Source organism: Euprymna scolopes, chromosome 27 (genome assembly GCF_053919585.1).
Source record: "Euprymna scolopes isolate OS-2025 chromosome 27, ASM5391958v1, whole genome shotgun sequence".
NCBI lineage: Eukaryota > Metazoa > Mollusca > Cephalopoda > Sepiida > Sepiolidae > Euprymna > Euprymna scolopes.
In genome coordinates, this window is record NC_136508.1 from 469,761 (window position 1) to 495,556 (window position 25,796).

General features: G+C 35.1%; 1 protein-coding gene across 12 annotated transcripts in view; it reads right to left on the reverse strand.

Annotated features, from left to right (window-relative positions):
• LOC145248787 (kin of IRRE-like protein 1) overlaps positions 1 to 25,796 on the reverse strand; it is a 2,909,730-nt gene that overhangs the window by 131,600 nt on the left and 2,752,334 nt on the right. The window lies entirely within an intron of this gene.

Sequence of the window (25,796 nt, forward strand, 5' to 3'; positions counted from 1 at the left end):
CTGATTATAAATAAAAAAAAGTACAATAGAAATATTTTATATGAAGGTCTTCCAGAAGTAAGGCCTCCTACTTTTTAACTAAAACGCTAACCCGAACTAGAAAGAGAGGAGTGGTACTATTAAACGAGCGACTTTTGTACTCCAGAATTTATTTTTCGACATAGTCTCCACTCAATGCCAGCCTCCTTTTATGTCTCAGTCATAAAAGTCCGGAACGCGTTTTGTCACTCACATCTCTGTCACCATTCTGAAACCAACGACTCAGCTCCTAACTGTACTGACATCAACCACATCAGCTTCAACAGGCGCCGATGAATGTTGATCGGTTCAATTTTTTCTGCATGAAGGAATTTAATGATGCATGTCTGCTTCTGATGCACTTTCATGTCAGGGATTACTTTCTTAGAATCTCACACCATCAATATCTGCAACAGAGAGATGAAACTTCAGTCATCATAACAATGCACTCCCCTCTAAATGAGATGGAATAAAAGTATTAGAGGCATTACTTTTAAGAACGTCTTTTGTATTTAATACAAAGATTCATGCAATTAATTATAATTTCTTTAAGCTTTCATTTAATAGATTTTAATACCGAGTTGATTGTATTAAAATAAGAAAGAATATGTTTGAAGATTTAATTGCTTAGAAATTATACTTAAAACTGTCATCTGTGTTATAATGAATATCATGGAAATCTGTCAGTCCCAGCAGATTGTCGATACTCACACAATGATGTTGATGAAGCTGAGAAAATATGTGTAAATAGCACTAAGCATAATAAATCCCCATTTAAAATTGTCTTGATGTCATATTTTTTGTGGGTATATATCTACTTTTTGACTGTAAGATTCACTATCCAAGGTTAATTTATTTGTGAAAATTTATTTTATAATTGCTACTAATTATTTGTTACAGTATCATCTGTAAAAGAGTATAAAAAATAATGTCATGTTGATTTATGTGATAAACTGATGCTTATAAAATAAGTATTTTTCATTAAATGTGTTTTAAATAAATTTATATTAGCAAAATGTGTCCATATATAAAGCAGTTCTTCTTATGAGAAGAAGAGGAAGATTCATAGTATATATATAACCACCTTACACTTGTCCTGTGTTCATGAAACTTTTGATGTGATGAGAGCTTGTTTGAATCTTCAAAATGGCAGCTGGAAATGACGTGGCAATAGAAAAATCAGTTTCAAGTAAATTAAACACAATGAATAGCACATAATGTAAAGTAAATGAGAAGCTTTAAAGAATTAAAAAAATAAACAAAAACATTTAGATAATTTAAAAAGTAATGGTTTAAAAATTCAATGTAATTTTTTTTCCAAATACTTTTTAGAAAAATATCTAAAAAAAATTTTCATGCCCCCCCAAAGTAAATAGTACCATATACCTGTTTGCACTTTCATATTCATGGGTTAGGTTCTTAACCGGATTGCATTGTACACGGTATACTGGGAAAGTGTCATAACATTATAAAAACGAATATTCGGTAAACACTGTTGCCAATTTAGCAGTTTTTTCCCCCATTAAATCTGAAGATATCATTTAATAGGTACATTTTGGATCGAGCTGACTAGCAGTTTTTTTTCTTTAAAGTCTGGAGATTTCATTTGCCAGTAAGGTTTGAAGAATTTCACCCCACCCCAAATAAAACAAATATTAATTAGTTTGAAGGGCAAAAAAAATGTTCAGTGTTTTAATAACTGTAAACTTTCTTAGAAACTTCATATAGACATTTAGCAAGTATGTGTGATGGTAACACTTCAAAAGTATATGAGATAAAGCGTAATGAACTCTGGAATATTTACTTTTTTACAATATAATTTACCAATAAAAGCAAAACTCAAATTAGAGTCAATGGTGTCATTGTGGCCTTTGTCTTTTTTATTGCAAAGAAAAAAACATTTTTTTTGTTATTTAAAACTAAAAACAAGATTTTAAAAAGTTAAATTTACTTTTTACAGTATCGTTTGCTCATTAAATTATTAACTGAACAAAATTGTTATGGCACTGTAAATAATGGTTGATAATAATATTGATTTAATCGTTATTTATAAAATTATGGGATGTAAAATAAAATTATGGGATTTTCAACCTTTTAATTCATGAATATTCACTTGGCAAACCCTTATGTCAGTTTAGAGAACTTTAAAAATGATATTTTTAGACGATTATGTATGAACACATTAAAAAGCAATTTTTTTTTAGAATTTAAAATGGGAGATTTGTTGCGCATATAGATTTAAAATAAATTTATCCCCTATTTCTGAAACATTCTAAACTAAAAACTATTTCTGAAACATTCTAAACTAAAAACTATTTCTGAAACATTCTAAACTAAAAACTGTTACCACTAACCCTAATGACAAAGTCATAAAACCATACATGATTGCTTTAAAAAACAAAACAATGCACTGATTTATCTTCCATTGCAAAATAACAAACAAAAATGGTTGATTGCTCAGAAAAATAAGAATTGCCTGGATATGGGGAACAATTTTTGCATATTATTACTGTACTGTATTATTATTACCTGAAGTGTGCATACTGTGTTCATCTGTCTAAGTTTTCCATTAAATTTGTTCCACTTTCTGTCAATTCTAGTGCATATCTTGTATGCAGAGAAAATAACTATGGTACAGTATGAGTAACTATGTTATGCGGTGTTATTGTCATCTGTACATTGCTGTATATAATATCATTCATAGACGTTCTAAAATTGAATCCAATATTCACGTTTTTTAGCTATTCACGGAGTGGGTGGGGAATAAAGTAGGTAATCACCATGAATAGCAAAGGAATACTGTAAATACTTTTCTGGTACAGGGAATATATCCAAGAGAAATAACTCTGTTTTGCATTTTCCTTTGGCTAATATTTTAACTAAAGAAAATGCTTAGCCTATTGGACCAGAGTTATCGTGTTTGGCTTTGGGCTACTCTTATGAGAATTCATATTTTCACCCGGTTTGAAATTCAGAAATGAAGTTGACTCTAATTGGCATGAATTGCAAAATACATGGACGCCTGTCCGCTGCACTACTTTCAAGTATGTTTTCTAAACCTTAACAAATTTGGCTGATGGAGTCAACTGACTTTCAGAGAAAGATCCTGTCAACTCTAACTTTACACTTCCCAAATATTTCATTTGTTCTTTATCTGTTCTCTATTGTCATGGAACATTTTCTTCAATTGTCTTCATGTAGAATATGACTTTTTAACTTTCATTGATGTTTGCGGCAGACAAAGTGTAAATGAACATAACTCTTATATGTTAACCAACTGTTTCCTTACTGTTCTTTCTAACATGCAATGATTATATGACATGGACAATGTTTTCCATGTGTACAGAGAATAAATATTGCAAACACATAGTCAGCTAAAATAATGAAATGAATAATATGCGGACTTTGCTTGAAGAAATGTAACAGATAAAATATAACAGCAGAAAAAAAAAAGAAAGAAAAAGAAAAAAGAATCCTGGATTTTAAAAGAGATATTTTAAAATCTCAAACTCATAAAATGGCATATACAAATTAGATTCAGGCAAAAATTATTTACAAGGAAAATCAAAGAAAGTGGTTTTAGTTTGATTTGACACGTCAAAGCTATCTTTACTAATTAAAATAAACTAGTGGAGGGCTTTTCTCGGTCGTCAAATACACTTACATATGATATTTTAATTTTTCCAGATTTCATATATATTTTTATAGAGTTGTGATTTCAAAAGTAAAAAAAAAAAAGTATTTATGTGCCATCAACTAGAATTGAAACCGAAAGCAAAACTATAGCATTTAAAGCTGGTGACATGCACTGAACTGATGAACTGATTAAAAATAAACTTAGATGAATGTACAAAATGTATAACGATTTTTTCAATTTTGAACCATTTTTGATCTCTTAAAAACTATTTTAACCAGCTAAAGACCCATAAAAGAACGACCCATAAAAAATCCAATTATTTGAGGCACCTAGTGCTGCTCTGCAAGTTTTAGTTTCGGAAGAGATAGAGTTTAAAAATATGGAGTCAAACGACATAGTGAGTTTTATAAATTCGATTTTACAATAGATTTATTTTAATAAATGAATTTTTCTGAATATAAATTATTTAAATATAGAGATTGTTTTTCTTTTAATATTAATACCAATGTATCAACTGAAATTAGGATATTGGGTTGCAAAATGTGTAGATGTATTTGTCTAACAACAAATACAAAATATGAACTTAATTTTTATCAGTTTAAATTTTAATTTATTTTAACTGATTTTAGTAATAAATAAATTCAAGAAAATATGCAAGATTATATATTTTTTATTTAAAAATTAAAAAATGTGACAAGCAAAAAGATTTGTGTAGTTTATGATGGAACAGATTGAGAAAACGTCAAAATCGCATTTTGTTCTGGAAATCTTTTTAACTGTCATGAGATCAGGTTTCTTTTATGACTATGATCAAAATATCATGCTTATGACAACGATTTATTCTAGTTTCTATTGGTTACATGAATAATAATAATAATAATAATAATAATAATAATAATAATAATAATAATAATAATAATAATAATAATAATAATAAACATTATTATTATTGTTGTTGTTATTATTATTACAATAATAACAACAACAATAATAATAATGTTTTTATAATTCCCATTATCTTTTTATGAAGATAATGCTGATTTTTATTCATTTTTTGAAGAAGATTTAAAGCAGATTTTGGTAGTTGAATTATCTTGTACTGCATCCACATTGTCTCATTCGGTTGTTATAATGGAGTTTATTATGGCGAGTTCAAATCCTACCCACATCTGTTAGGTTTATGCACTCATACTGTTGAGAAAGCTACAGTTAGTTTCAAACCACAATTTGCATTAAATTAATGAATTATTTACAATAGCTACTGTGTTTTGATTTTAAATAACCATAAAGAGGTTGGTGTGCTGTCAAACAGACGCATGGTGGTATAAACCATTGTTCTGACCAGGGTTGTGGAGTTGAAGTTGGAGTCGAAGGAGTCGGAGGTTTTAGCTAAAGTCGGAGTCGGATTTCTAAGAATACAAGGAATCGGAGTCGGAAGTTTTTATCCAACTCCGACTCCTTAAGTCCAATGAATTTATTTTTTTACATGGTTTTTCTGTTTGGTTTTACCAATTTTTTTTTTTATTGCATTTTCTAACCAAACAAGGCACATTGCCACTTTGATGTAGGGGGATGCTATCAGGGATCTAAGTTCCAGGAGTACTATGTAGGGAGTTTAGCAGCAAGATGTCTATTTACATTACACTTGAACTTTTGCATGTCAGTACAGTTGGGGAAGCAGGAAACCGGAAGATAATTCCAAAGTCTAGCAGTTCTGGGGAAGAAGCTATTAGAGTAGAAGGCTTTCTTATATCTGGAGATCTCTACTGTGTAGGGGTGGTACATTGTTGGTTGTGGGGCTTGTCGCGGGTATTTTCTTGAGGGGATACAAGAGCTTGTAGTTCATCAGAGCATCCACCATTAAAATACTTGCAAAACAAGCAGAGGGATGCAACATTTCGTCGATGGGACAGAGGCTGAAGCTTAAATAACAGTTCAGGACCTATCAGGTTGGCGACTTTCTTTTAATACTGTCCAGGAGCGAAAGACTAGTAGCAGATGCACCAGCCCAAATGTGACAGCAGTACTCGATACATTGGCGAATAGTGTCTTTGTAGAGGTACAAGATATTTCAGGCGTAAGTAACTTTCTAGCAGCAGCCTTGGCAATGATCTCAATGTATTTATTTCAATCATGTTCCCTGTGAACGTTAAGCCAAGGTGTTTGAACAAAGTACTTTCAGGGAATGTATCTTTAGCCATAGCTATTGGTGGTTGGTAAGATTTCATGTAATTAATAAAGGAAACGAGCTTTGTCTTGGCAACTTTGAACGTTACCATCCATTTCTGACCCCATTTCACTACAGACTAAAGGTCTTCCTCTAGGGCTTCTGCCATTGCCCTAGATATGTGCTCATTAGTTTTCCCCATGTGCCTGCTATAGAGCGTGGTGTCATCAGCAAATATACCCATGTCAGAGGCAATTTTATCAGGTAAGGATCGATCCAGAGATTGCAGTTAGAATATCTGTAGTAGAACGGACTTGCCTAAATTCATATTAATGGTCAAACAGAAGTTTAGTAGCTATAAGGTGGTGAACTAGAGCTTGATTAATTAAAGACTCAAGTATTTTGGCGAAAGCGGAAGGAGGTTAATTGGGCAATAATTTAATGGGTCAGTTCATTCCTCAGAGATTTTTAAACTGGTACCACAGAAGCAGTATTCCAGCTGTCAGGAAAGCAAGATTCATTAAGACATTTGTTAAAGAGTTTAGAGAGATCTGGAGCAACCTCAGCGGAGCATTTTTTTTTTAATAGCACAGCCAGGATGAGATCAGGTCCACATGCTTTTGAGGTTTTTTATGATATCATGTACTCGACAAGGATTGATTTTCAGATAATCTAGTGTGGTTTCTGTCCACAGAGGAAAATCGGGGAGGGAATGGTTTGCTGGGTCCAAGGTAGAGTTTGAGGAAAAATAACGGGAAAACATGTTAGCTTTCCCAGTTGCTGTGCAAACAACCTCATGATTGTTGGATAGTGAGGGAATTATTGATTGCCCATTATTTACTACACTATTATAGATTTTCTAGAAATCATGAGTTCCTAATTTCTGCACTCCAATGCGTTTCCTGGTGGTTTCAGTATATTCACTCTTAACTGTTACTACTTCTTTCTGGCAATTACTTCTAGCTTCTATATACTTTGTGTTTGTAGAGGACATATGCTGGATAAATCTACGGTATGCATATTGCATCTGAGCAATGGCAGCTGCGCAAATTGAAGTAAACTATTCGGGAGAGTGGGGTTTGCTATAGAACACGTGTAGGAACACCTGCTTCAATTGCTGCTTTGAACCATTCAGTAGTCTAATTTGCACACTATTCTGCAAGAAGAGAAAAGATATTTCCCCATGGAGCGTCTCTGATATGATCTCTAATGGCATTCCAGTCAGCTTATTTTAGTAGGTTGTCATTTTGAGCAATGGCTCTTCAACTTGGGGTCGAGAGTTTAGAGTGATGTCTATCATTATCACAGCATGATCAGCATTCCTAAGTGAGCAATCAGCATTTGTTACACAATCCTCAGGATCTCTTGTCAGAAATAGGTCTAGAAGTGAGGCTTGCTGGTCCTGGCGATCTGGGAGATCTGTGTTAAGGAATGGGATATAGCAAAGTTATGGATGATGCTACTAGCTGTGTCAGTGTAGTTCGAGAGCCAAGCAAATTTCTGTGGTGGGGGTTAGAGTCACTAAGTACATATATTTGGACACTAGTGTCAAGGGAGAGTGTTACATCTATGATGTCAGAAACATGATTGATTATAGTACAGTCCTGGGTTGATGGAGAGCAATAAAGAAAATACAAGTAGCTAACGCTATGTTGTAAATTTAGTTTAAAGCACATGAAGGCCTAGTCACCTGATTCTAGTTTAGATTCCTTAGACATGGGGAGGGTGTTAAAAATATAAACTCCAAGTCCATTCCTGTTAAAGTTCTTACGACAAAGTGTAAGATAACCAGACATGTTTAAGATGTTAGAGGGGATGAAGGAGTGCAAGTTAGTTTCATTTAGTGCTAAGATATATGTGGAGTTTGCTAACAGAAATGATTCTACATCATCTAAGTTAGTTAGTCCTCAAATATGTATAAATGCAAGCCTCAAGGGAGGAGGTGTGAGTGTGTGTCTGGTTTAAACATTTTTTTGGATTGAGCTGTCATTTCATACTTCGTAGTTTCAGATTTAGATTGAGGTGCTAGGCAAAACGGATTTGCATAGCAACCATCCTGCAACACGAGTAGACGATCAGCCGACTCCTCATTCACAGGAATGTGGCCTTGGGAATGCCCATTGGAGATGAGTGCAGTGTGCCTTTCCATGCGTGACATGGCACTACAAATATCCCGATATTACACAACTGATGATAGAACAGCCACTCTAAGCGCTATCAAAGAGTTAGGGCACCTGTACTGTCAGTTGGAAACAGCAACCAACAACTGTCAAACTGTTACCCTCAAACCTGTCCGACAGGAGTGGCCCAGTCTAATCACGTAAGCATATATGGTAAATAAGCACTTCCAAGATGCCCAGGTATAGGGGAAGGGAATAAGGCAAATGTGGGGGACGGCATTCATTGTACTAGTCAGGAAACAAGGCTAAGCACTGGGCATCTCTAATGAGTCATTGTGGCCACACCTCTGCTCCTAACTAATAGGCAAAGGAAGAGTATGGAGTATAAGAGTATAGGCAGAGTCTATCTACTCTTTAAGCAGTTTAGGCTTGCAAACCGGTGATTTGATGAAGTCACCAGCTCTAGGGAGGTTGTCGTCCAGGAATGAGGCGGCCTCCCTCCCCTGTTTGGTGCCAAGACGTATGAAGTCAATGACACAGGTTTACAAATTAGAGTTTTCCTTATCTTGGATGGATGACCTAACCAGATCTACTGGTCCATCAGCACTGAGAGGGTTACCCCTGCACTTGGTTTCAAAGCCAGGTATTTATATGCTTCCGCTTGGATAGTTAGGATTGATAGAGTTAGTATCAAAGAATTAGTATTTACTTTGAAGTTACACTCCTCAGAATAGGATTAAGATTGGTTACGTTTGTAAAGGAGGTATGTATGAGTATGCGGTGGAGATTAAAGGTGAATATCTACTAGGGTTAAGAAAAGATCAAATATGGTTTGTGAATTAGTGACTAATTGCAAAATTATAGTATAAGGGTTAGGGTATGTTTCGAAATGTGCTTTAGGTGTTAGTTTTCAAATAAAGATAATCATCAGTACTTTATTCCATCTAATGGAAGTTAATATAGATCACTTACAATCTGGGCACAGACTGTGGCTAATAAGTATCTATTTTTATAGATATTCTATAGAGTATAAATATAGGTTAATCTAATGCATCCCTTAGCAATAGAAATCTATAGATGTTTAGTATTTATCGATTTTGAAAAGGTCAGCCTACTAAAGTTTATGTGCAAAGTATGTGATTTTATATCAGCTTGGAGAGAAGAGCAATTGATTTTTTGTCCAGTTGAAACAGGAGAGATGATATACTTACAAAAATACAGCATTAATATACAATATAGATATACAGGGATTTGGGGAGGATTTAAGAGTATAAGGATTTTTAATGTTTATCATGCAAAACAGACAGGAAGGCATCTTGGACCCAAAGCATTATCTCCTTAAAGCAGACATTTAAAAATAACATTTGTGCCAGTTATTTTAGTAACATACCTCAGTAACAATATACATGTGGTCAGTTTAGGCCTTAAAACATTACACTTAGTCATAGAAGAGAAATTATGATTTCCAAAAAGAAGGAAGCAGTATAAGTAAATAAGAGCAGGAAAACAGGTTTGGTGAATAAGCAATAACCTAATTGCTTCATAAGCAGTTATTTGCACAATTTACCAGTTTTTGTATGGTCTTGATTTTATTTTTGGAGATATCTCATATTTTGTACTGTAATGTAATGCTTCCACTTCATCAAGATATTTTGGTTTGTCGCGGATCACTGCAAATCCTGTCTGGATAGCTGTTTTGTTTTTTTTGGTTGTGACGTCACACAGGATCAATGAAAATTCTGTCTTTGAGGGGGGATCACTGTGGATTGCATTGGCTAACAATCGGATTGTAATCTGAAAGGTATGCAGTTACTGAATCAAATAGAATTTGGCAATTAGATTAGTTCGGGATCGATCTGGAATCACAATCACCCAAAAAAATAACGGGCATAAATCAATAAGAAGCTACCCATGGCACTATAGCCCTTTATAGCTTTTTCCTATTTTTTTTTATAAAGGAGTCACCACTTATCAAGGCCCAAAAGTCACTCGAAGATAATGGTTAATGAGTGTACAGAAGTCAATGACACAATATCCTAGTAATCGTTAGTTGCGAAAATTTGGTAAATTAAATTACTTAAGGGGATGGTTCATCAAGAATTTGTTTATGTTTGACTAGAATATGATCAAATTGTATTCCGCTGGAAAGCAGGCAAATGGAAGAGAGTTCCACAGGCGTGCAGTTCTAAGAAAGAAGCTTTGTTCGTGGAATCTACGTTTAGGATTAGGAACAGAAAAAGAGTGGGGGAAATTATTGATAGTGGTTTCAGCTAGACGAGTGTTTTTTATGAAAGTTTGGGGAGGGGGGACCATAGATTATAAATTATCAAATTACATATATGTATAATCCACATATATATATTACACATATATTAAACGCATATATATATTACATATATATATATATATATATATATATATATGTATGTATATATATTACACATATATATATATCACATATTACAAATATATTATATGTATATATATATTACATATATATATATATATATGTATATATATTACATATATATATATTACATATATATTATATGTATATATATTACATATATATATATATATGTATGTATATATATATTACACATATATATATATCACATATTACATACATATATATATATGTATATATATTACACATATATCACATATTACATATATATCATTAAAACAAAAATGTAGTTGGCAAAACAAAAAAAAATACAACTAAAAACAGATGGAACAAAAACTCGCTTCTCGCAGACACGTGGGTCATAACAAGCACAATCTACTCGCCAGAATCACCTACACACAATCTGCAGAACGCCCCCTCTCCTTTCCAGTGTCCTGCCTTTATAGCGGCCGGGAACGACATATTTGCATAATCGCGCGAGAGCACACGTGATTCAACGATAATCACATTGGGTAAACGCTAATAAAAGCCCATGGACGCCATCTTGGAACTCTCTTTTTCGCTCAACCCAAAACAGACGTATCCGAAGTAAGCTCTATTTCTCATTTTGGTTACTGCTAATTCTGCTACACTCCCCCCTGATCTCATGATCACAAACGGGGCATGGGGGCAGTCTTCTTTGCCGGGTGCTTCTTCGAAGAACCGGAGGCAGCACTTCCTCCTTGTCATCTTCCTCATTACCACCGTTATTGCCGTCACCCTGTTCCATAAGCGGTGTTTCACAATCAGGGCAGGGACAGGGAGGCAGTATCCGTCTTTGTCGGGTACTCCTTCGTAAAGGCAAGACGAGTGGTCCCTCTTCCGCTTCTCCTATATGTGCATTATATGGCTCTTCATCGTCCTGCATTATACTCTCTGCTCGTTCAGAAGACATTGTACTGTCTTCCTCTTCCTCTGATGTAACAACATAATGGTGAGGGCGCAGATCTTTCACGTGGTGAGGCACACCATCTACCAAAATCGATTGAGGGCTGATTACCTTGGTCACCTCACCCTTGCCGAACCTCGTGGTACATCGATTTTGCGGTCTTTTGACCCACACGCGATCTCCAACCTGGTAAGAGCTGTCCTTGGGATCTGCGGACGCAGTTGCGAGATTGGTCTCCTTTACTCGAACTTTGTATCGATAAATCCTGTTGGCAGGCGCAGTGAAGGGAGATGTGTCGTCTCTTGGTGTGATGTTATACCAGTAGACAGCTTCCTGTATGGGACAGCGCATTCTAGGCGCTATTCGTTTCACTGTAAGGTGACATCGCTCCGCTATGCCATTCCCGGCTGGAGCGTACGCACAACGGAATCGCAAGTGAACTCCCCATTTATGTACAAATGCTTGAAATGCATTGCTGCAGAAAGCCGTGCCATTGTCTAAAAGGATTTCGTGCAGCGTGCCATGCTCGAGGAACACTGTTTCCAACTGATGGATCACGCTTGCTGAGTCCTGCCTTGCCAATTTCCTCCAAATGGAGAAACGCGATGGACCACAGTCTGTCAGAGTTAAAAAATGGAAGGTGCTATAATGCATGATATCTATTCCAATTCTTTGCCAATTCTCGTTAACTTCCAGCTTTCCCTTTTCCCACCTTACTGGCGCTGGGTCAATGGACTGACATTCCTCACATTTCCATATGACCGTTTTAACGGTTGCTTTTGTCGTGGTTGGGCAACTTCAACTGACAAAGTAGGTAGTGCGTCGCACCCCCGGATGTCCACTACCATGATTTGACTCTCATCCAGCTCGTATGTGTGAACCGCGCCTATCACCGGGTCAAGCCCGTTTTTCTTTTTCATTGCCTCAAACCATGTCTGTGGTACTCGTGTCAATCGGTCAGCAATGTTTCATGCTGATGGAACCAGCGTCACGTCCACTGTCAGCCCGTACTCTTTCACAAGCTCCTTTATAGTGCTTAGACGCCTCCTAATAAGCATCTCGCTTGCTGCTTTGGTGCGCACTCGCGCCTTTCCAGTTAGCGTGTCTGAGACCCAATGGTATACGCAGACAGAATCTGTCTTTATGTGTAGCACTTTGCTCTGCCACTGTAGAGCCAAATTAATACCTTTCAATGCGGCATCCAGCTCGGCTAAGTTGATATGTTGAGAGTCACCTTCAGGTCGCAGCAAACATGCATCCTCCAACACAGTTTTGCGCATCTCCAAGGCTGCACCAATTGCTAGGGAGCTAGCATCGACCCATACATTAAGCTCTTTGCCATCCACATACCAATTTCCCCGGACCGGATCGTTCCGCTGCACAGACTCCAAGGTTTCGAACATCATACTATGCAGTACGGCATCCCTTGCTTCATCATCCCAGCCCTTCGTTACCAAACTTACTCTCCTTCTAAGTATTCCACAAGCCACACGAAGCCAACCGCACAACAGAAAGTGCCCGACAAGTCGACCACACAGGGAAAACATTGTCCGTTGCGTAACAATGCTGGGAGTTTCTGGAATTGCATTTCCTCGCTTCCACCGTAGGTCACTGTGTTCCATCCAGACCGCCAATCCCAGCACCTGTGCACCGTCCTTCAAGCGCTCCGGGTTCTGTCACTCCAACCCAAACTGCGCTAGGTGTTCTCTTACATGGGTCGCAGGCACCACGTCCTCGTTGACAAAAATGTCATTGATGTAAGCAGATGCTGCACGGCTTACAACTTCTTCCTGAGACAGTACTTCGCTGACAATTGCTCTCATGATCAGGGGAGTCACATTCAAACCGAACCCCAGACGGGTCAGGCAATATTTTTTCCCATCAATTTCCACAGTCTGGTATGGCCACAGTGTCTCATGGACCCGGACTTGTAGGTATGCTCTCCTGAGGTCCAGTAGAGACACGTTAGCACCTTTTTGTCTCCATTCGCGCAGCTTAGCCGCACAAACATCTGCATTGGCCGTAAACGCGTCTACGTAATGATTTAGCTCCCGGTAGTCCATTACCGGGCGCACTTTGGCTTTGTTCTGCTGCATCACAGCCATCAGGGGAATTAGGCCTTTGGGAGGTCCCAATTTATCCTCTGGGTACGGCACGAGCCAACCATTATCTATCCAGGTGCGGAGCTCCTGCGTGTATTCTTCACGGATTTCCGCTGGCACTGGGTATTCTGACACTCGATTGTGTAGTCTTTCAGGGGGGTGGTCCTCAGACCACTTCCACGATGCGGTTCACGTTCGGTTTTGATGATCAAAGGTGGCAGTGAAATCTGGTTCATTAATAGAAATGGCTGCGCATTTAATATTTTTCCTGTTGCCCAGCCGCACTGATCCTGTAGGGTTGACAACGACACCACCCAGAGCTTTTATGGCTTCGATCCCTAGAAGTAAGTCAAACCCCAGCGGTTTGCCACGCACCACCAACACATCAATTCTGGCAGGCAGACCTTCGTCAGTGGACACAGAGACCGCTCCAACACCGCAGCAGGCATGGGACATTCCACCAATCGTTTTGACATCTACGTTCGTTTTTCTCCAAGACCGACACCGGTCTGCATGTAAAATAGTCCTAGAGCATCCTGTATCAATAAGTGCCAAACATTGCGTCCCATCAACCTGGATGCTTATCACCGGGAGCATCATGCTCGCATCTTGGTGGGGAAGGAGACTGGCGCTTATGCGTCCTCCCCGTGCTCATTTCCCGAGCCCAGTGTCCACTCTCACTGCAACGGTAACACCGTGTTCCACGTTTTCGACAGTCCTTTGCAAAATGGCCTTTCGTATTGCACTTGAAACAGGTCACACTAACAGGAATATTCTGGGCCCTGTGGTTGTTGGGTGAGCGTATGGCCGCAACTACGTCCTGATTGTGTTCTCCAGTCGTCGTCAAAATTCTTGCTCTCGACATTAGTTCCCCCATGGTCAGGACTTTGATGTTCGGCACCTGTTGAAGAGCAATTGAGATAGCGTCAGGGAACCCAGTGACGAAAGTCAATTTTGTGAGTCTCTCTAAGCCATCTCCTGTGAATCTGGCCAATCCAACCAACTGCCTGATTTTGTTGGCATAAACATCCACACTTCGCCAGCCCATCTAACGATAGTTATTTTTCTGTATGCTGCAAACGCATCGTCGGTAAATGCCTCCTTTAATCTGGCCTCAATCCGGTCTATTTCTCTTTGATCGTCCTCCTCCATTTCCATGTAGAGGGCCAGTGCATCACCTTCCAGATATAAAGGTAGCAGACTCGCTACATCATCCACTTGCTGAAGTTGTGCGACAAGTCTCACTTTTTTCAGCCACGCTACAACGTCTCCCTCGCCAGAGAACGGCTTGATAATATCACTGCTTATTTGCACCTTCGCCATAGTCGGGCCGAAATAGCTTGAAACAAAAATGTAGTAGGCGAAACAAAAAAAAAATACAACTAAAAACAGACGGAACAAAAACTTGCTTCTCGCAGACACATGGGTCGTAACAAGCACAATCTACTCGCCAGAATCACCTACATACAATCTGCAGAACGCCCCCTCTCCTTTCCAGTGTCCTGCCTTTATAGCGGCTGGGAACGACATATTTGCATAATCGCGCGAGAGCAGACGTGATTCAACGATAATCACATTGGGTAAACGCTAATAAAAGCCCATGGACGCCATCTTGGAACTCTCTTTCGCTCAATCCAATACAGACGTATCCAAGGTAATCTCTCTATTTCTCACTTTGGTTACTCCTAATTCTGCTACAATTATATATATATATAATATTTTTTATTTATTTTCTTATTATTTTTAAAACAGTAATCTATGTACACATGTGTTTCGAGTTTCATTAACTCTCATCAGCGTAGCTCAACTGTTTCTAGGGATCGAACTTCAGACTATGTTTCCACAGTCTGGCGCCTTAACCGTTAGGCCATGAAACCTAGATGAATTTACTGTTTATTTTTATCCCTTATAAATTTAGATTTGTTGGTGTTGTTTTTTTTTCAAACGATAGATTCGGTTAATAATGGCTTTGCCTCGAAGCTAGATTTTTAGAAAGTCGCCCTAATTAGTTTGTACGTATATATATTTTTTATTTATTTTTTATTATTTTTAAAACAGTAATCTACGTACACGCGTGTTTCGAGTTTCATTAACTCTCATCAGCATATATATATTATATATATATATATATATATATATATATATATATATATATATATATATATATATGTATGTAGTGAAGTAGAAAAAAAAAGAAATAAAAAAATATATATAAGCCACAGCTGTTCCTTCCAAAAGGTCGAACTCTTCAACGTCCAAAAATAATTCACCGTTATAAAAAGAATTCACCGTCACTTCTTCCAACCGTCGTTTCACTCTCTGCGCTCTTCACCCCTGCTTAAAAAAAGTACCGTTTATATGCTGCCCATTTCTCCACTTATGCAAATTGACTATCAACCAGAGCCATCTAGTTTTCCATTTCTCCAAGCAGCCAATTTGCAAAGGGGGACAACTCAAACCACACAGAGCCATCTAGTTTTCCATTTCTCCAAGCAGCTAATTTGCAAAGGGGGACAACTCGAACCACACAGAGCCATCTAGTTTTCCATTTCTCCAAGCAGCCAATTTGCAAAGGGGGACAACTCAAACCACACAGAGCCATCTAGTTTTCCATTTCTCCAAGCAGCCAATTTGCAAAGGGGGACAACTCAAACCACATAGAGCCATCTAGTTTTCCATTTCTCCAAGCAGCCAATTTGCAAAGGGGGACAACTCAAACCAGAATATATATATATATATATTACATATATATATATATTACATATATATATATATTACATATAGCTTAATGTGTAAGAGGAAAAGAGAGAGTTCAATTCCACAAGAGGAGACTTATCTGGATAATGCCAAGCTCAACAATTATTATTGGAGCTTATACAATCGGACAACAAGAGTATGAAATGAAGTCACAAAAATATATATTGGTAGATATAGAATGGATCATTTATTTAATAATGGAATACAGGCAAAATTTGGGGGATAGAAGGGACTCTTTATGCCAGGGCATTTCGAAGCCTAATGCTTCTCATCAGAAGAGTAGAGAAGGTGCTAGGTAGCATGGGGAAGATGTGGCGTCTAGCGTAGGGTTCATTAGGGACGAAAAAGATTAAGAGGAATTATAGAATATTGGGGGAAGCTTTATTGAATTCTAAATAAAGGAGAAGCTTATTATATATAGAATGATATACAAGATTGTATATGGTCTTTAACATAGTATTGAGTTTAAGGGGTATATGTTTTAGGGTTAAATTAGGGGTGTATGGTAATTTATTTTAACGGTTTGTGGGGTGTCTATTATCTATGGAATCTTATTTTTGACAGGTGCAACCCAAACGGCAAAAGGCGGCTATACAACCGCTTATAATTTGGGGGTGGGGTTCTGCAAGATTGTAATTGTATTTTTAAGTTTCTTCTGTTATGATATAGGGAGTATGATTATAAGGGGGCGGTCAGAGGATAGGATGGAAATGTCTATTAATGCATTTAACTTGATGCAAAAGGTTTAAGGATACATATAGTTGGCAAGGTGGAAGAGTAAGGAGACATTTACTACTTATAAAAGTGGTAATAATACCAATAATAGTAGGGTAATTATAATAATGAGAATGATAATAATAATGATAATTATAATAATAGTAATAATAATAAAGATAAAAATAAAATAGAAGTAAAAATAAAGATAAAAATAAAAATAATATTACCAATAGCTGTGATAAAAGTAATGTCAGTATTAATGGTAATGACAAAGAAAATGAAGATAATGGTAACGGTTATGGTAGCAATGACGGGGATAGTAATGGGGATAATAATAATAACAGCAATTATAATGATGATAATAATAATAATAATAGCGGTAAAAACAAGGCAATGATAATAATAATAGTAATAACAATACTACTACCACTACCTCCACTATCACCACCACTACTATTACTAATAATGTTAATAATATATTTTATAAATTACTAACTAGCTCTACCTACGTATTGAGCACTTTTGAAGTAAATACTTAAAGTTTACACATAAATCTATTCTTTCGTATATTAATTTTATGTGAGTAAATTAAGTAGTTATATATATATATATATATATATATATATATATATATATACATACATACATATATATATATATATATTCATATATGCAAACACAGATACACAAAGAAAATACACACACATAAAAAAAGTTAAGGGGCGAGGGTATATTGATAAGCCTCCCGGTTCAGCCCAACCCACCCCCGTCACCCATATAGACACATCCCCATCCCTCTTCTACCCCTTCCGACTACCAACCAAGTGCCATCCCAATTCCCCACAAGCAAACACGTGTATCATCTCTAAATTCCTTCCAAATTCCTTTCTAGTCGTCACTTCCTACTGATAATCTCGCTAGATTGAACGCAGCTGAACCAGTCCAGGTTGAAGTAAATTCCATCACAAGAGTCTTCGTTGAACAAATACTGTTTTTTTGCCATCCAAAATAGGAGGAAAAAGAATTCACCAAACCAGCACATCTACGCAAGACGACCCTAACAATTTAACATAAAATTTAATGGAGAAATATTGAATTTTAACGGACAGCTGTAAACCATGCTTCTTGCAACATCTCTTGGATATTAGAACTACTACAATAAGTAGCTCTGCCGAATGGATAGACCTGTGTTCATAAACGAGAAAGTATGTATTCAATTTTCTAGGTCTTGCTTTTTCATAAAAAAACACAAATTTGATGGCCTTTATAATCGGATTTCAAGAAATATAAAGTTTTAATGTGAACTCTTGAAACTATCTTTCCCAGTAAAGGACTTTTTTTTGATCACTGAACTCTTACACTTTCCCGGCTAATTCTACCTCTACTTTCAATATACCCGCACCCATTACCTTCTTTTTTTTTGTAATAGATATACATATATATATATATATATATTACATATATATATATATATCTATTACACATATATATTACACACACACACACATATATATATATATATAATTCACAAATAGGTACAAGGAAATAGGAGTGAATAATATTATTAAAAGAAAGATAAGAAATGTGTGTAAAAAAGAAATGGAAATGTAAAACTTGATTGTCGGGGCTGGCTTAATTAAGAAATATGAGTGAAGGAGAAGAAAAAAAAAATGAATGGTGATTGAATTAATTTTAAAGTAGAAAAGCCAAAGTCAAAATGATCACATTTAAAGTAGAAAAACCAAAGTTAAAAAGATCACGTTAAAAGGCGCCAAAAAACAAGAAAGGGGTCAATTGAAATGTACAAGTTATTACTTAAGAATTAAATTAGTAGCAGGAGTTATTAAAGGACACCAAATGAAATGAAAAGAAAGATAAACTAAATATATGCACATGTATATACATAAATACATATATATATGAATATATACAATTACACATATACATATATATGTATATACACAACAAACACACCCACACACACATACCTACATATAAGTAAATAGATGAATAAAAAATAGATGAAAAAAAAAAATTAATGGTCGGTATCTGCAAATTCCAGATAAAGCAAGTAAGTATGTAAGTAAATGCATATAGTAAAATGAGTGAACATACATGCGGAATATAAATGTTTAGGTAGATTGATATATTTGATAGATAGAAATATTTAAACGCTAAAACGGAAATTGCAAATGAAAAACTGGCCAAACAAGGAAAGAATAAGAATTACAATAAAAAATTATAAAGTTATACAATATTAAGAAAGTATGTAGAAAAAACGATAATGTAATTGAAAAAATTATATATATCTGAAAGGTTAAATTAATAGCTATGTAATTTCAAATTTACCATAATAAAATTTGGACTTATGTTTGCAGAAAGAGATCAGTTCGTTTGTAGAGTTTATTATATTGCTACTTTGAGGGGAAGTAATTATAGTTATAGCTTCGGTTGTGCAGAGGCAACATGACTTAGAGCCTGGAGTATAAGACTTAACCTTTTTTAGGATAGTCCATTTGATTAAGAAAGGGGTATTATTAGAATTAAGTTTTTTAATTAAAGTGGTTAGAGAAGTTCCTTGGTTATTATTAGAATATTGGTTGTTAAAAGAAGAAGTGTGGTTTGATATTCTTTCCTTAATTAATGTTGAAATAGCACCGATATATGTGCTTTATTAAAAGCTCGAGGTCTGGTATTAATATTAATTTGCTGATTTGTATTAGGGAAATAGTTTGAGTTTTTTTCATTGTGTTGAACAAAGGGCGGGACAATGATTTTACGAGGACTGTTTTGGAGGGGATAATGAGTGTTGTTAGTGTTAGGATGGCTGTTAGGAAAAATATTATTATTATTATCATCATTATTATTGCTAATTGTATGATTGTAGATGGAGGGGCTGATTGAGTGGTATATTGGATTAGTAACTATATGAGATGGAGGATGGGAAGAGGGATAGCTAGAAGACAAAATATTAGTGTCTGTTATGGGAGGATTGCGTGGGAGCTCTGTAATTGTGCATGAATATATAACATCTTTATGGATGCAATCATTATTGAGTGGACAAAGATGTTTGTTATTACAATTGCAGTTAGTTTTGGGCTTAATTGGGAAAGGTATTTTTTTGGCTGATTTAATTTTTTTGTTATTAGATGTTAAGATTCTTTGTGCTAAATTAGGCATAGTAGAATAAGAAATCCTTATTGAGTTTTTATTGAAAATAGAACTATATCTGTGTGGGTATTTGAAAGAGTTTTGTACAATGTTGAAGAATTCCTTAGGTATATTAGTTTTGACATTTACGCTAAATGGAGGAAATATTTTTCTTTCTCCTGATGCCACTGTGAAGGTTAGATGTATTACGATTAGTATATTGGTTTGGATTATATGTGTAGACTGGTTCATTGCTATTGATAGCGGCAGATCTTGTTTTTTGAACTGGTTTCTTGCAAATCATATTGTGTGTGATTACAGATTTAAGGTGGTCAGCAGGAGGAGCATAATGGTTGTATTTGATCTTTTCATTGTGTCCGGAGTTCCTTAAGGCATTATTGAAGAAAGTAATATTTGGATTAAAAGTTTTTTATTGGCAGAAAGAGTAGAAATTCTTCTAGAGATGGATGGTACTATAGACTTTATAACTGAGTTGGGGTGGTTAGAAGATTTATGGACGTATAAAAGCGTAAGGTTGGGCTTATGATAGGGGCTATAAGTCTCGGTGTTAAGATTAAGTGTAATGTCTAGAAAATTTGAAGTTTTTTGTCCGATAATTATAGAAAGGCCAAAGTTATTAAAGAAGTTATGTAATTTTTTAATTGTTTTGTTGTACTCTCTTGGCCTGGCTGTTGTAGTGAAAAGGGCATCATCTCTATAAAGGCCCCCTTGGATATGTTTAAAGTCGTATCTAAATTCTTTCAGTAAGAAGAGTCCCACTAAATCCGTAACTTCTGCAGAGTCAAAATTATCCATCAAGATGTCAAAATTATTAGGGGTGTCGTTTCTAGTCCAAAACTTATTGTTAAATTGTATAAGGGACTTTCTCACTAGAAGAATTAATTAAATTTCTAAATTAGTTAAATCAGAATTTCTTTTAGCAAATATTAGAGCCTTATTTAAAAGGATCAGAGAAATTGATTGATAATAATTTTGGATGTCAAAGGTTAAGGAGGTGTTTATTTTTAAGGGAGACAAACCAATTAATTACAGAATCTGAATTTAGCCAAAGAGGGAAATTAACTTTTTCTTTAATAGAAGGGATGATTCTATCTAAGATGTTTTGCTTACAGCACCTAAGTCAGAGTTAGAGGGGCAGATTAATCTGATGGAGGGGCTGTCATAAAAATTAGGTTTATGATCCTTGAGGGTAAATCTAGGGGTACCCGGAGAAATTATTTCAGTGAAGTTATGAATGGTCATAGAAGTCATTAAATGTTTAGCCTCAGAACTAATGGAATCTACAGTCGTATGAGGGACTATTTTATAAGATTTATTAAGTTCTTTATACAAAAGTCTTTTATGTGTAGGATAGTCAAGTTTATAGTAATTTTTTGTCTTATCAGCAGGGACGAATATATGTTTATTCTTTTTAACTTTTTCGGCAAAATTATTTATTTTTTTGAGTAACTGGATTATAATCGTGTTTTTGTTTCTAAAATTTAATTTTTTGGACTAAATATAACATGGAATTCTAAAACTCCTCAAGGTAAGGGTTGTATTTGGGGTTGGCAGTGGTTTTTAATCCATAAAATTTACCAGCAAATCTTTCGATTTTCTTTTGTTCTCTATGAGAGTTAATAGGGAGTTCATTTGTTAAAATTTCTGGGTGGGGTTGGTCTTCAGAGGAATTAGTGCTTTAAGCTTATTGTTAATGCTTAAGTTATGGTGATAAGCCTTCCACATTATACTTTTTAGGAAAGTGTTCAAAGCTAGAACAAATTTGTGGATATATTCTTGTTGGGCAGGAATAGGGATAGTTTTGGCAGACAGAGGAATGTGTTCCTTTTCAAACATATCTGGAGAGAATAAAAATGCTCAACCAGGCGGGAGCATATAATGAAATAAGAATTAGTTAAGTTTACAAAATGATCCAAGATGGCAAACCTAAAGTATATTATAAATATTAAAGAATTAATATTTATAAAGTAATCTCAACCAGATGTAAAAAAAGGAGATAGAGATTATAATAAGAACAAACAAGTAGTCAATAAAACATGTTAAAAAACACTTTGAAAAAGAGTTAAAAACATATTTAATTTTAAAAAGGAAACACTAAAGAAGTGAATAGGTCTTAATCCGCACAGTTTCGCAGAAATGCTTTCCCTCTCATCAGAGGTAGGATTTAGCAAAATGCAGGATCGGATTTTGCTTGCAAAAGTATTTGATGAAACTACAAGTAAGTCATAGATCTTACTTGATAACAAAAAATGAAGAAGAGAAAATAGGGTGAATAAAAAAGAGATATAATGTGAATGGATAGTCTTGTAAAGGGTTAAGTATCCAATGATGGTAAAATTCAAAAATGCAGAATCCAAGAAAGTTAGTTAAACTTCCATTCACACAAGTAAAATCCAAGTGAATCGCATAATTGGAAGATGATCAAAAGTAATCCAAAAGGCAGAAATCCATGGAAACATTCACGAATAGGTACAAGGAAATGGGAATGAATAATATTATTAAAAGAAAGATAAAATGTGCATAAAAAAGAAATGGAAGAAATGTAAAACTCGACTGTCGGGGCGAAGCTTAAATGAAAAATGAGTGAACGGGGAAGAAAAAAGTTGTATGCCGATTGAATTAATTTTAATGTAGAAAAGCAAAGTAAAAATGACCCAGACAAGATCGCGTTATAAGTCGCCACAAAGCAAAGAAGGGGTCAACTGAAATGTCCAAGTTACTTAAGAATTAAATTATCAGAAGGAGTTTAATAATAAAGTGAAAAGAAAGATAAAATAAATATATGCCCATGTATATACATACATACATACATATATAAATACATACAATTACACACATACACACACACATATATATGTATATACAAAACAAACACTCACACCCAAATACATATAAGTAAATAGATGAATAAACAACAGAATAATAAAAAAATTATATTTTATATATTACACATATATATATAAATATATATATATATATATTACACACATACATATATAATTTACATATATATATTACATGTATATATATATTACATGTATATATATATTACATGTATATATATATATTACATATATATATATATATTAGATACATATATATTACATATATATATATTACATATATATATTACATATATATATATTACTTATATATACATATTACATATATATACATATATATTACATATATATACATGTTACATATATATATATACATATTACATATATATATACATATATATATATATATTACATATATATAGATATTACATATATATATATACATATTACATATATATATATATACATATTACATATATATATACATATATATTACATATATATATTACATATATGTATATATATTACATATATATATTACATATATATATATTTCATATATATACATATATATATTACATATATATATTACATATATATATGCATATATATATTACATATATATATATTACATATATATATATATATATTACAGATATATATATATATTACATATATATATATATATTACATATATATATATTATATATATATATATATTACATATATATATAACATATATTACATATATGTATATATATTACGTATATATATTACATATATATATTATATATATATATATATATATATATATTACATATATATATATATATTACATATATATATATTACATATATATATACTACATATATATATACTACATATATATATATATAACACTGGGCTGCATTTGGAAAAAAAAAATTTGCAACAGAAATGTTATTAACATTTTTCATTGCAGTTTCGCATAGTAAACGCATAAAGCATACCCATTTTTTTAAGGAGGTTCTCATTTTTTTGTAACAGTTGGAACAATATTTATCAGATTCATTGTAAAGAATGCATGCAATTTGAAGTTAGAAAGCAGCTATTCCCCTTGAAATGCACGCTTTCGCGACATTCTCTTGTGTGTTGGCCTTGCAGGAGATGTTGTCCAGCTTCTTTGAAGAGACCTGCAGAAATCAGCCATCATGGTCACACTCCAATTGCCTTGATAGCGGCGCCCCATATCGGATATATCCTGATGGAACCTCTCTCCCTGTTCCTCACTGTATTCACCCAAATTAGCAGGAAAGTAGTCAAGGTGACTGTGCAGGAAATGTATTTTGATGCTCATGCGTGTGCCAGCAGTCTCGTATGCTTGAAGCATATTCTCAACCCGTTCCTTGTTGTCATCAGATTTTCTGTTTCCTAAAAACCCTGTCACAACTAACTTAAAACATTCCCAAGCTCTTCTTTCACGAGGTGTCAGTGCTTCATTAAATCCGGTATCGGACATAAGTTCACGAATTTGTGGTCCAACAAATATGCCAGCTTGTACTTTAGCATCACTGACAAGAGGGAATTTATTGGAAAGGTATTTAAACCCTTCTCCATCTTTCGCAAGTGATTTCACAAAATTTTTCATCAACCCCAGCTTTATGTGAAGGGGAGGCAGAAGCACCTTCTCTGGTGGTACAAGTGGTAGTGTTTTGACGTTATGGCGGCCAGGAACAAATTCTGTCCGTTGTGGCCATTCCCTTTGTCGGTAATGTACGGAATCTGCACGGCTGTCCCACAAGCACAAAAAGCATGGGTATTTTGTGTAGCCCCCCTGCATTCCTAACAAAATGGTCAGAACTTTTAGGTCACCACAGAGAAGCCAGTTGTGATCTTGATATTGTATGTTGTTAAGAAGAAGTGACATGGTATCATAGGTTTCTTTCAGGGTAACAGAATGGGCAATGGGCAATGATGCTACGTTTTTACCATTAAAAAGTAGCACAGCTTTTAGACTTCTGGTGGAGGAATCTATAAAGAGCCTCCATTCTTCACGATGGTATTCTTTACCCATGTGTTCTACAAGACCTGAAACATCGTGGCAATATACCATGTCATCGGACTTGGTAAAGTACTGCACGAATTCCTGCTCTCGATGCCGATACTGTGCAAAGTGTGTATTACGTGCCAAAAGATTTTTCTCTTTTAACCTTGAACCTAACAACTGTGCAGATTCTTTTGACAGACCAAGATCTCGTACAAGGTCATCTAGCTCACTCTGTTCAAATAACTGAGGGCTTTTCTCAGAGGTCCCACTGATATCTTCATAAACATCCTGATTTTCACTGTCATCTCATGTAGAGTCACTTGCACTGGTACGTTCTAGAATCTCAGGAGGTCTTGGCACAGGAACAACATCACTATGTGGTACTGGTTGCGTAACTGACAGAATGTTTGGGTATTTAATGTATTTCAAACTTATACCATTCCTTCCCAGTGGTTTCACCATACAAAAATAGCAGTCATCATGGTGATTCGTAGGTTCCCGCCAAACCACTGGTATTCCAAATGGCATTGATTTTCGGTTTCCTTTATTCCAGTGACATAAACCAGCGAAACACTTAACACAAGCAATGTGTGGCGCCCATGGTTTATCCTGATGTCCAAGTTCGATGCCAAAGTAGGCACGATAGAGTTGTTTCACTGTAGAAGTGATTTTGCGCTTCTGTCTTGAAAGTGTGTAATTTCCGCAGATGTAGCAAAATGAGTTGGGGTGGTTTTTGCAAGTCCGTGCCATTCTTTAATTGATCTGCAACAAAAAAGGTATATTAATATACGACGCAGTATATGACGCTGTAACACATAAACTAGAACCTTACGAGCAAAATGACTACTACCATCGTGATCAGCACGAAAAATTGGTTTAGAAGAGGATATTGTCATGGATGTT